Genomic DNA, 13,213 nt, shown 5'->3' with positions numbered 1-13,213 from the left:
CTTCAATTTGCGACTCCTAGTTCTCCCTAACCTATTTAATTGAAACAAACTGTCAACTTGAACACAATCTATTCCTTTCATTATCTTATAAACCTCAATCAGATCACCTCTAAGTCTACGCTTCTGTAAAATGTAGAGTCCCAACTCTTTTAGCCTATCTTGATAACTAAGATGCTTTAGACTGGGAATTAGTCTAGTGGCTCATCCTCTGCACCCTCTCAAAGCCTCAATATCACCCACCATGTGAGGAGACCAGAACTGGACCCAGTATTCCAAGTGTGGCCTGACTAAGGTCTTGTACAAGGCCAAAATAGTATTACAATAGCAAAATACTGTGGATGCTGGAAATCTGAAATAACAACAGAAAATGCTGGAAACACTCAGCAGGTCAGGCAGCATCGAGGAGAGAGAAACAGAGTCAACGTTTTGAGTCGGGGACACCTTCGTCAGAACTGGAAAAGGTTAGAGAAGAGTGATTTTTAAACAGGGGCAGGGAGGAGGGGAGGAAAGAACAAAGGGAAGGTCTGAGATAGGATGGAAGGCAGGAGAGATTGACAAAATAGTATGCCTCGTCTTATACCTAAATATCCTATGGCTACACCCCAACACCCTATTTGCTATAGCTAGCACTTCACGGCATTGTTCGTGTACCTTTAAGGATGTATGCAATAGAACGCCCAAATCTCTTTCTATCTCCACCTTCTTTAAAGCTTTTCCCTGAAAGGTGTATAAATTTTGAGCATATTTCCCTGCCCACATGCACAACACTGCATTTATGTAAGTTATATATCAGTTTCCAGTCTCGCAATGCATTAGGATATGCCTGAAGCAGACGAGCATCATCTATAACCCTAATAGTCGCAAATTTGCAGATCGTGCCCCCAACACCTACATCCAGAACATTAATAAAAATATTAAGAGCAGCGGTCTCAACACTGATCCCTGCAGGACACCACTGATGACCGGTCTCCAAACTGACCTAAATCCATCTATAACTGCTTTTTGCCTATGCTGACAACACCCAGCTCTACCTCACTACTTCTTCTCTCGACCCCTCCACGGTGTCTAAATTGTCAGACTGCTTGTTCGACATACAGTTCTGGATGAGCAAAAACTTTCGCCGAACAAGTGCCAGGCAATAACTATCTCCAACAGGTGAGAGTCTAACCACTGCCCCTTGACATTCAACGGCACTACCATCGCCAAATCCACCACCGTCAACATCCTGGGGGTCACCATTAACCAGAAACTTAACTGGACCAGCCACATAAATAGAGTGGCAACAAGAGCAGGTCAGAGGCTGGGTATTCTGTGGAGAGTGTCTCACCTCCTGAGTCAGGAGTGTGATGGAATACTCTCCACTTGCCTGGATGAGTGCAGCTCCAACAACACTCAAGAAGCTCGACACCATCCAGGACAAAGCAGCCCGCTTGATTGGCACCCCATCCAGCACCTTAAACATTCACTCCCTCCACCACTGGTGCACCGTGGCTGCAGTGTGTACCATCCAGAAGATGCATTATAGCAATTCGCCAAGACTTCTTTGGCAACACCTCCCAAACCCGCGACCTCTACCACCTAGAAGGACAAGGGCAGCAGAACTCCCTCCCTAACAGCACTGTGGGAGTACCTTCACCACACGGACTGCAGTGGTTCAAGAAGGTGGCTCACCACCACCTTCTCAATGGCAATTAGGGATGGGCAATAAATGCTGTCCTTGCCAGCGACGCCCACATCCCATGGATGAATTTTTAAAAAGTTAGCTCAGTGGGTGAGCCTATGCTCCCTATGATCTGAAATCTAATTGAATGCATTAAGCAAGCCCCAGGACAAGACAATTCTCTCTATATATTCAACACTCACAACTGAAGAACACAGTGGATGCCATTAGCTTTCACATTACTTTAGGTGATGGGTAATATCAGCCACACCAAACACTTAACAGGCTAAATTATTAAACAGGTTTATTTGGAAATAGAAATATTCACAGAAGCGAGCAATACAGGCCAGAAAGGTTTCTAATCAGCTCACAAGGGCGCTAATTTAAAAACAAATTAGGCAAAATATTTTGGCGACTACTTCAGGAACTTGACATGAATTGTTTCTCAGCATCATTTGTAACCTGTTTTCTCAGCAAAAGTAGACCACGATAAGGTACATTTAGTGCATGCTTACAAAGCAGGTTTCATGGCTGTGCATCAGGAGAGATAGAGTGCTCCTGTATACAGGAGATCCAAGAACACTTTCCAGCAAGGAGGAAGAGGATGGGGTAGATGGTGAATGTGGAAATAGGAGATAACTGAGGGGCTGGGATGACAAATCAAATAGACAAATAAATCTGGGGAATGGTAACATAGTGGTAATGTCACTGGGTTAGTAATCCAGAGGCCTGGGCTAATGATCCAGAAACATGAGCTCAAATCCCACCACTAGTAGCTGGGGAATTTAAATTGATTTAATTAAATAAATCTGAAATTAAAAGCTATCAGTAATGGTAACCATGAAACTGGATTGGATTGTCATAAAAACCCATCTAGGTTCACTAATGTCCTTCAGGGAAAGAAATCTGCCATCCTTACCTGATCTGGCCGATATGTGACTCCAAACCCACAGCAATGTGGTTGACTCTTAACTTCCCTCTGAAATGGCCTAGCAAGCCACTCAGCTGTAACAAACCGCTACAAAACACATTGGCCCAGATTTTCTGATTGGAGGCTTCCGGCGTGCAGATGCCTCCAATCTGGCAAAAATCTACAAACTTACCTGCTGGCTCCATAGGCCCTGAAACTTCCGATCCTGGGCCTCTCCTGGTCAGCACGTGCAGAAGCCCAGGTATCCCAGAGGCGCAGGCAGTTCGCAAGCGTCCTTGGGATCTCGTGGGCCATGGGGAACCAATCACAGAAGGGAATCCCACTTTTGACAGGTCTCTACGCACAGATCTGTCAAAAGTATGAATGGGGATCACACTAAAACATTAAATAATTTTTTTTAATCACATATTTAAGATTAGTTAAAATTACATTGAATTTAATATTTTAAACAAAAATGTAATTTTTTTGAAAAAAGTAATTAAAGTTTTTAACGGGGCTAAAAATAAACTTAATTTTTTAAGTCTTTTTAAATTATAAATGAGTGAAAAAAAATATTTTTTTACTTTTTTAAACTCTTACGCTGGTAAAAGCAGGGCTTACGCTTTTACCAGGCATAAGAGTTTTAAGGGATTTCAACGGGCGGAGGTTGTGCAGAAAGCGGAACTGTCCCCCCGCAGAGGCCCTTCTCACGGACAGGCGGCTGATGTGGAAGTGCCGGTTTTCAGCGCACGCCTAAACCCGGCACTTGCGAGGTCCCTACGGGTGTGCACTCAGCTCGTACACACCCGTGGGGGTTGGAAAATACAGGCCATTAATAAGCACCACACGGACTGCAGCGGCTCAAGAAGACGGCTCACCACCACCTTCTCATGGGCAATTAGGGGGATGGGCAAAAATACTGGCCTTGCCAGCGATGCCCAGATCACATGAACGAATATTAAAATATATATATTTTCTGCACCCTCTCTAAAGCCTTCACATCTTTCCTAAAGTGCGGTGCCCAGAATTGAACACAATAATCCAGTTGAGGCCGGACCAGTGTTTTATAATGCTAAATTAAGACAAGATTTCTTTGTTTCAATACTTGAAATTTGTGCTACATAATGAAAATATGGATTTAAACATTTTTTCCCCACCACGCATCAATGGGCATAATCGTTCGGACACCCCTGCGCTACAACATTTCTCAAATATTAGCCGGCCAACTCTCATAGAATAGTACAGCACAGAAAGAGGCCACTCGGCCCATCCAGTCTGTGCTGGCTCTTTCGAAGAGCAATCCAGTCAGTCCCACTCCCCCGCTCTTTCCCTACATCCCGGCAGAGTTTTCCCCTTCAAGTATTTATCCAATTCTCTTTTGAAGGCAACCATTGCATCTGGATCCACCATCCTATCAGGCAGTGCATTCCAATCCTAACCACCCGTTGTGTAAAAATGTTTTCCTCATGTCACCTCTGGTTCCTTTGTCAATCACCGTAAATCTGTGCCCTCTGGTTATCAACCCTTCAGCCATTTGAAACAGTTTCTCTTTATTTACTCTATCTAAACCCTTCATGGTTTTAAACACCTCTATCAAATCTCCTCTTAGCCTGCTCTGCTCTAAGGAGAACCTGCCTCGTCCCACTCAGCTTTGTTGGGCACAGAGTAGGGGTTGAAGCTGGAATCTCTATATGGCTCACCTACTCCTTACATGGAATTACAACACAAAAACGGTCCTTCGACCCAGTTATCTCATTCCATGTATCTGGAAAACCCTTTAAAAAGTGGCTGACCATCACTGTTTTTAATGGTAGGGCCAAGGTCAATCATGCAGAACACAGCAAATGTTGCATAGAGCAAGAGTGAAGACAAGTTTATTCATGAATCAGTGGTCATGTGACATTAAATTTGGTTTTGTAAACCTGTAGATGGCAGTAAAGACTGAGCGAGCTGAGGAGATTCATGGGTCTGAGGTCCTGGGAGTGAATGGGGTAGATTTCCACATTACTGGGTGTAAAACTGACTCAGCTGCTCATTATAGAAACCACCTAATGTTCCTTTCAATTGAAATCAGTCGGAAGGGTCGGTTTTACACCTGGACAGCAAGTTGAAAATTTATCCCAATGAGTTTGAGCAGGAGAATCTGTGATGAGTCTTGCCTTGTTGCCAACTATTTGTTCGTCAATTAACGGGTCATAAGGTTGATGCTCTAGTTAAGATTTACCTTGCTAAATATGTTAATAGGATATTACCGTTCAAATCTACCAGCTTCAAATTTGACTCTTCACTGGGTTGACAAGTTCTTGCCATTCAATCCCAGGAATCTCAGTTCAGTTTGAAGAACATTCTCCTCATTTTGGAGTGATGAAACTGTCAATATCAATTGCTGCTTCGACCATCGGATGGAAATAAGTATGGGAATGGGGTAGACCAAGTAAAAATTAAGTAAGTAAAAACAGGTGGAAATTAATGAATTACTATTGGTTTCATTCTTTGGAGGCGATTTTCCCAGCCCTGGGGAGGCGGGTTTGGAGGCGGGACTGCCGGGAAAATGGCAGAATCTGGGGGCGGGCACCCATCCCGCCCCCAACCCACCTCCGTGCCATCTTTCCAGGAGGCGGGTACCCAACCCGCGCCGGGTCCCGTCTCCTCGAGGTGGGAAGGGGATTAGTGCCAATTACTGCCTGTTAACAGGTAGTTAACAGGCAGATTTTTGGCTCATCCTCATTTTGAGCTCTGAAGTGTGGGTTTCCCGATGGCTCTGAACCTCGCCAGGGTCAGTGAGGCGGGCCGTCGGTCTGCGGGGGTCGGAGGGGCCAAGATATCCGGTGTGCAGGTGATTGATGGGCGCATGTATGCAGATGCAAGTGTGTGAGCTGTGTGTAAAGTGTTTTAATAAGTTTTACTTACCTTTACTTCTTCCTCTAGGCTTCCTCCCTTCAGGTCTCGGGAGTCCCTCAGCTCACCAGCACAGAAAGCAGAATGGCCGCTGAACTGTCAAAAGCTGCAGCCTCTGCTTTCTGCTCAGGAAGGCTTTCTAATTGAGTTTTGAGTAAAGTGATTGAATGCTAACCTCCGAATAAAGCTACCCCCTACTATAGCAATATAACATTTTCTATTCCCATATGAGCCTCAGGATACCCGGCAGCTGAAGGGAGGTGAGGATAGTTTCAGGGATGAGCTAAGTGCCCTTACAGCACTGATTGTGGGCCACCAACAGCAGGAGTGCTTCCTCCCAGCCCACCAAGCTTACCTGCTTCCCTGCCATCAGATCCCCCACTCCACCATCGGACACCCCTCATCCACGACCCCCTCACTGATCAGGGAGCCAACCCCCACCCCCCCCAACCTAGGAACCGAGCCTCCCTGGAATTCGATGCCCTCCTGGGATCGAGGATCGGACCCCACCCCAGGATCGGAACCCACCTCTGGGATCGGGGAACGGACTCGTCCAAGATCCGGAGACTCCCTCACCACCCCCCACACCAGGCTAAAAAAAAAATGCACGCTGTAAACTCCACAGCATGCGGGGAAACCCAGACTTCTCCATCCCCCCCACCCACCATTTATGCAAGGCGCCCTAGAAAATATCGGGGCCATTGTCTCCAATTTCCAGGCACTGATTGTCTGATGAGCCACATGCTAAATAAGAGGCATCCATCAATGGTGAGGGGTCTTGGGGGGGCAGGGGAGGGGATTTTCACCAACTGATTATACATTGTTTTTTATTTGTTTACAATATGTGAGCATCGCTGGCAAGGCCAACATTTATTGCCCATCCCTAATTGCCCTTAAGAAGGTGGTGGTGAGCCGCCTTCTTGAACCGCTGCAGTCCGTGTGGTGAAGGTACTCCCACAATGCTGTTAGGCAGGGAGTTCCAGGATTTTGAACCAGCAAAGATGAAGGAATGGCGATATATTTCCAAGTCAGGATAGTGTGTGACTTGGAGGGGAGCTTGGAGTTGATGGTGTTCCCATGCACCTGCTGCCTTTGTCCATCTAGGTGGTAGATGCCGTGGGTTTGGGAGGTGCTGTCAAAGCAACCTTGGCGAGTTGCTGCAGTGCATCTTGTAGATGGTACACACTGCCGCCACGGTGCGCCGGTGGCGGAGGGAGTGAAAGTTTAAGGCGGTGGATGGCATGCCAATCAAGTGGGTTACTTTTTCCTCGTTGGTGTCGAGCTTCTTGAGTGTTGTTGGAGCTGCACTCATCCAGGCAAGTGGAGAGTATTCCATCACACTCCTTACTTGTGCCTTGTAGATGGTGGAAAGGCTTTGGGGAGTCAGCAGGTGAGTTAATTGCTTCAGAATACCCAGCCTCTGACCTGCTCTTGTAGCCACAGTATTTATGTGGCTGGCCCAGTTAAGTTCCTGGTCAATGGTGATCCCCAGGATGTTGATGGTGGGGGATTAAATACCCCATTAAATGTTGAGCCTTGTTGGACTAGGAGTTTACTAGCACATTGACAGCTGTTCTGGCCCTGAAAAACATGTTTTTCTATTTCTGCAATGTCAAATTTCTACATTATGATAAAAAAATTACTAGATTCTTAAAAAGAAAATTTTTAAAGTTTGTTCCTGATATTTCAGCTTCTACCTTAACCGCACATGTATGTCCCAATCTTTATTTCGCTCTCTATAACATTCTTAAAAAGTTCAGATAATCAGTTCCACTCCAGCTGCTCTATTCCTATAGCCCTGCAATTTTTTTTCCTTTTCAAGTATTTATCCAATTCCCTTTTGCAAGTTACAATTGAATCTGCTTCCACCGCCCTTTCAGGCAGCGCATTCCAGATCACAACAACTCGCTGCGTTAAAAAAAACTTATCTTACTCCTGGTTCTTTTAGCAATTATCTTAAATCTGTGCCCTCTGGTTACCGACCGACCCACCAGTGGAAGTAGTTTCTCTTTATTTACTCGATCAAAACCCTTCATGATTTTGAACACCTCCATCAAATCTCCTCTTAACTTTCTCTGCTCTAATCCCAACTTCTCCAGTCTCTCCACATAACTGAAGTCCCTCAGCCCTGGAACCATTCTAGTAAATCTCCTCTGTGCCCTCTACAAGGCCTTGACATCCTTCCTAAAGTGCGGTGCCCAGAGTTGGACACGATAGTCCAGCTGAGGCCTAACTCGTGATCTATAAAGGCTTAGCAGAACTTCCTTGTTTTTCTACCATATGCCTCTCTTCATAAAGCCCAGGATCCCGAATGCATTTTTTTTTAACCAGCTTTATCAAATCAGCCCCTCAGCACAAACCATGGAACCAGCCTAGATTGGGTGACCCCAGCAGGTGAATGGACAGACTCCCTGAGCCACAGACGGGACGAGTGTTCAAAGTTGCCTGCAGTATTGTACGTGTGATAATTACTGCCTTTGGTTGTATGTGTTACCCACTGTGTAAGCTTTAGATATATTTTCTTGAAGAATAGACAAATGTAAGAAGTCACACAACACCAGGTTATAGTCCAACAGTTTTATTTGAAATCACAAGCTTTCGGAGTGCTGCTCCTTCGTCAGGTGAAGTGGAAAGATGCATAAAGACACAGCTTATATAGTCAGAGAATAATGCCAAATGATTACAAGTAATCTTTCTAACTGCCATTTATCACACCTCGGCAGAGAGGTAATCACAGCAATCAAAGGTGTGAATGGTGTCCAAACAGGTTAGTCAGGAAAACATTACATCAAAGAACAATGAGGAGGGGTCACAAGGGGTGAAATGTTGCAGATGCTGGGGTCTGTATGAAAAACAAAAAACAGGCAAAAAAACATTTTTTTTGCTGGAAATCACAGCAGGTCCGGCCGCATCTGTGTAGAGAGAACAAGCCAATGACGACTCGAGTCTGGGTGACCCTACGTCAGGTGGGGTTACATGTAGCGTGACATGAACCCAAGATCCCGGTTGAGGCCGTCCTCATGCGTGCGGAACTTGGCTATCAGTTTCTGCTCAACGATTTTGAGTTGTCGTGTGTCTCGAAGGCTGCCTTGGAGAATGCTTACCCAAAGATCGGGCATCCTTTCCTGCAACGTATGAGGTAGACAATGTTGGCCGAGTCACATGAGTATGTACCATGTACCTGGTGGGTGGTGTCCTCACGTGTGATGATGGTATCTGTGTTGATGATCTGGCATGTCTTGCAGAGGTTGTCGTGGTAGGGTTGTGTGGTGTCGTGGTCGCTGTTCTCCTGAAAGCTGGGTAATTTGCTGCGAACGATGGTCTGTTTGAGGTTAGGCGGCTGTTTGAAGGTGAGTAGTGGAGGCATGGGGATGGCCTTAGCGAGGTGTTCATCATCATCGATGAAATGTTGAAGGCTGCGAAGAACATGGTGTAGTTTCTCTGCTCCGGGGAAGTACTGGATGATGAAGGGTACTCTGTTGGTTGTGTCCCGTGTTTGTCTTCTGAGGAGGTCTATGCGATTTTTCGCTGTGGCCCGTCGGAACTGTCGATCGATGAGTCGAGCGTCATATCCCATTCTTACGAGGGCATCTTTCAGCATCTGTAGGTGTCCATCGCGTTCCTCCTCGTCTGAGCAGATCCTGTGTATTCGCAGAGCTTGTCCATAGGGGAAGGCTTCTTTAACATGGTTAGGGTGGAAGCTGGAGAAGTGGAGCATCCTGAGGTTGTCCGTGGGCTTGCGGTAGAGTGAAGTGCTGAGGTGTCCGTCCTTGATGGAGATTTGTGTGTCCAAGAGTGAAACCGATTCTGAGGAGTAGTCCATGGTGAGTTTGATGGTGGGATGGAACTTGTTGATGTTATCGTGTAGTCTTTTCAGTGATTCTTCGCCGTGGGTCCATAGGAAGAAAATGTCGTCGATGTATCTGGTTCCGTTTTATTCTGTATGATGATGGCTCCTCCTTTGTCTGCTGGTTTGATGACGGGTAAGCATTCTGCAAGGCAGCCTTCAAGACACACGACAACGCAAATTCATCGAGCAGAAACTGATAGTCAAGTTCTGCACTCATGAGGACGGCCTCAACCGGGATCTTGGGTTCATGTCACGCTACATGTAACCCCACCTGATGTAGGGTCACCCAGACTCAAGTCATCGTTGGCTTGTTCTCTCTACACAGATGCGGCCGGACCTGCTGTGATTTCCAGCAAAAAAAATGTTTTTTTGTCTTTTTTGTTTTTCATACAGACCCCAGCATCTGCAACATTTCACCCCTTGTGACCCCTCCTCATTGTTCTTTGATGTAATGTTTTCCTGACTAACCTGTTTGGACACCATTCACACCTTTGATTGCTGTGATTATCTCTCTGCCGAGGTGTGATAAATGGCAGTTAGAAAGATTACCTGTAATCATCTGGCATTATTCTCTGACTATATAAACTGTGTCTTTATGCATCTCTCCACTTCACCTGATGAAGGAGCAGTGCTCTGAAAGCTTGTGATTTCAAATAAAACTGTTGGACTATAACCTGGTGTTGTGTGACTTCTTACATTTGTCCACCCCAGTCCAACACCGGCATCTCCACACCATGGCTACTATTGACACCACAAACTGCCGGCTCAAAGTGGAGAGGATCTCCAAGAAGATCGCGCATATCGACATAGACATCAAGTTTCTACAGAGATGCAAGAAAGCAGACAAGATCCCGAAAGGACTACAGATCATGAACCCACTCAAGTCGGCCTACAACACAGACTATGCTGAGAGACTCTGCCGTCGTACCTCTCGCACACTCCTCAACCATCTCATACACCAGCTCTACAGCAGATGCCGCAACCTCGAATCCGAGATAGCGTCCATGTTCTCAGCCTGTGCTCAGGACACAGCAGACCAGCTATGAGACACCGCCAAACAGACGAGGCAACGGAACTACACTGCCTACATGCACACCACTCGGAGCAGGGAGGAGCAGCGAGGAGGAGCCCGGTACAAAAACCGGCGACCAGCGAGGCCCGAGACCACTCAGATCAGGGAGGAGCAGCGAGGAGGAGCCCGGTACAAAAACCGGCGACCAGCGAGGCCCGAGACCACTCGGAGCAGGGAGGAGCAGCGAGGAGGAGCCCGGTACAAATACCAGCGACCAGCGAGGCCCGAGACCACTCGGAGCAGGGAGGAGCAGCGAGGAGGAGCCCGGTACAAAAACCGGTGACCAGCGAGGCCCGAGACCACTCGGAGCAGGGAGGAGCAGCGAGGAGGAGCCCGGTACAAAAACCGGCGACCAGCGAGGCCCGAGACCACTCGGAGCAGGGAGGAGCAGCGAGGAGGAGCCCGGTACAAAGACCGGCGACCAGCGAGGCCCGAGACCACTCAGAGCAGGGAGGAGCAGCGAGGAGGAGCCCGGTACAAAAACCGGCGACCAGCGAGGCCCGAGACCACTCGGAGCAGGGAGGAGCAGCGAGGAGGAGCCCGGTACAAAAACCGGCAACCAGCGAGGCCCGAGACCACTCGGAGCAGGGAGGAGCAGCGAGGAGGAGCCCGGTACAAAAACCGGCGACCAGCGAGGCATACCAACTCAGCAGCGGGGAGAGAGGTAAAAAGTAATCGGAGTGTGACGTCACCAGGGGGCAGGTAAGTGATTGGTTGGTGAGTATTTCTCTTTTTTAAACTTTAACTCTGTAGTTTATAGTTACTAGGGTCTTTTCTGGTATAGCAGGGACTGTTGGTAGATTATACAAGTGCCTTAGTGATATCTTTAATTGGTGATAGTAAATTAATTTAAATTAATTAAAGGGAAGGTCATGCCAGGAGAGCCCAGCCCCGTGATATGCTCCTCTTGCTCTATGTGGGAATTCAGGGACACTGCCGGTGCCCCTGATGACCACGTGTGCTGGAGATGCATCCATCTGCAGCTACTAGCAGACCGCATTGAGGCGCTGGAGCTGCGGGTGGATGGGTTGTTGAGCATTCACGATGCTGAGAGGGTCGTGGATAACACGTTTAGTGAGTTGGTCACACCGCAGGGTAGGGCTGCACAGGAAGAAAGGAAATGGGTGACCACCAGGCGGAACAATAGAAGCAGGCAGGTAGTGCAGGAGACCCCTGTGACCATTCCCCTCTCAAACAGGTATACCGCTTTGGATACTGTTGAGGGGGATGACTCACCAGGGGAAGGCAGCAGCAGCCAACTTCCTGGCACTGGGGGTGCTCCTGCTGCCCAGGAAGGGAGGAAAAAGAGTGGGAGAGCAATAGTGGTAGGGGATTCTATAGTAAGGGGAACAGATAGGCGTTTCTGTGGCCGTAGACGTGAATCCAGGATGGTTTGTTGCCTCCCTGGTGCCAGGGTCAAGGATGTCACTGAGCGGCTGCAGGGCACTCTGGAGGGGGAGGGTGAACAGCCAGAGGTCGTGGTCCACATTGGTACCAACGACATAGGTAAAAAGAGGGATGAGGTCCTGCAGCAAGAATTTAGGGAGCTAGGTGAAAGATTAAAGAGCAGGACCTCAAAGGTTGTAATCTCTGGATTACTCCCGGTGCCACGTGCTAGTGAGTATAGGAATAGGAAGATAGAACAGATGAATGCGTGGCTAAAGGGATGGTGCAGGGGGGAGGGCTTTAGTTTCCTGGATCACTGGGTCTGCTTCTGGGAAAGGTGGGACTTGTACAAGTCGGATGGTTTACACCTGAACCAGAGGGGGACCAATATCCTTGCGGGGAGGTTTGCTAGCACTGTTGGGGGGGGTTTAAACTAACTTGGCAGGGGGATGGGATACAGAGTGGAGCTATAGTAGGGGGTGATTTACAGCCAAATACGGAGGAAAAAACAAGTCAGCTGGGAAGGCAGAGCAAATATATGAAGGCAAAAGGGAATATGGCAGGGCTGGAAGGCATTTATTTTAATGCAAGGAGTCTTGCAAATAAGGTGGATGAACTGAAGTTGTTGTTGAACACATGGGAGTACGATATTGTTGCTATCACGGAGACATGGTTGAGGGAGGGTCAGGACTGGCAGCTCAATATTCCGGGGTATAGAATCTTCAGGCGAGACAGAGGGGGGTGTAAAAGGGGAGGGGGTGTTGCAATATTAATTAAGGAGTCAATTACTGCTGTAAGGAGGGACGATATATTAGCGGGTTCCTCTAATGAGGCCATATGGGTAGAACTTAAAAACAAAAAGGGGGCAAGCACCTTGCTGGGAGTGTACTATAGGCCCCCAAACAGTCAGGGGGAGATAGAGGAACAGATATGTAGGCAAATCTCAGAGAAGTGCAAAAATAATAGGGTAATAATAGTGGGGGATTTCAACTTCCCCAATATTAATTGGGATAGTCAGAGTGTGAAAGGCTTAAAGGGTGCAGAATTCTTAAAGTGCATCCAAGAGAGCTTTTTGAGCCAACATGTAGAAAGTCCTACAAGAGAGGGGGCGGTACTGGACCTAATTCTAGGGAATGTAGCCGGGCAAGTGGTGGAAGTGTCAGTAGGAGAGCATTTTGGCAACAGTGACCATAATTCGGTGAGATTTAAGGTGGTCATGGAAAAAGACAAAGACGGCCTGGAAATAAGGGTTCTAAATTGGGGGAAGGCCGATTTTAATATGATAAGGCAGGATCTGGCCAAAGTGGACTGGGAGCAGCTACTTATAGGAAAATCCACATCAAAACAGTGGGAGACTTTCAGAAGGGAAATAGAGAGAGTACAACGCCAACATGTTCCTGTAAAGGTCAAGGGTGGGACCAACAAGCAAAGGGAACC

This window comes from Somniosus microcephalus, chromosome 6 (assembly GCF_052327205.1).
Source record: "Somniosus microcephalus isolate GS21.2 chromosome 6, FLI_Smic_1.0, whole genome shotgun sequence".
In the NCBI taxonomy this organism is placed as follows: domain Eukaryota; kingdom Metazoa; phylum Chordata; class Chondrichthyes; order Squaliformes; family Somniosidae; genus Somniosus; species Somniosus microcephalus.
This window is presented reverse-complemented; position numbering follows the sequence as displayed.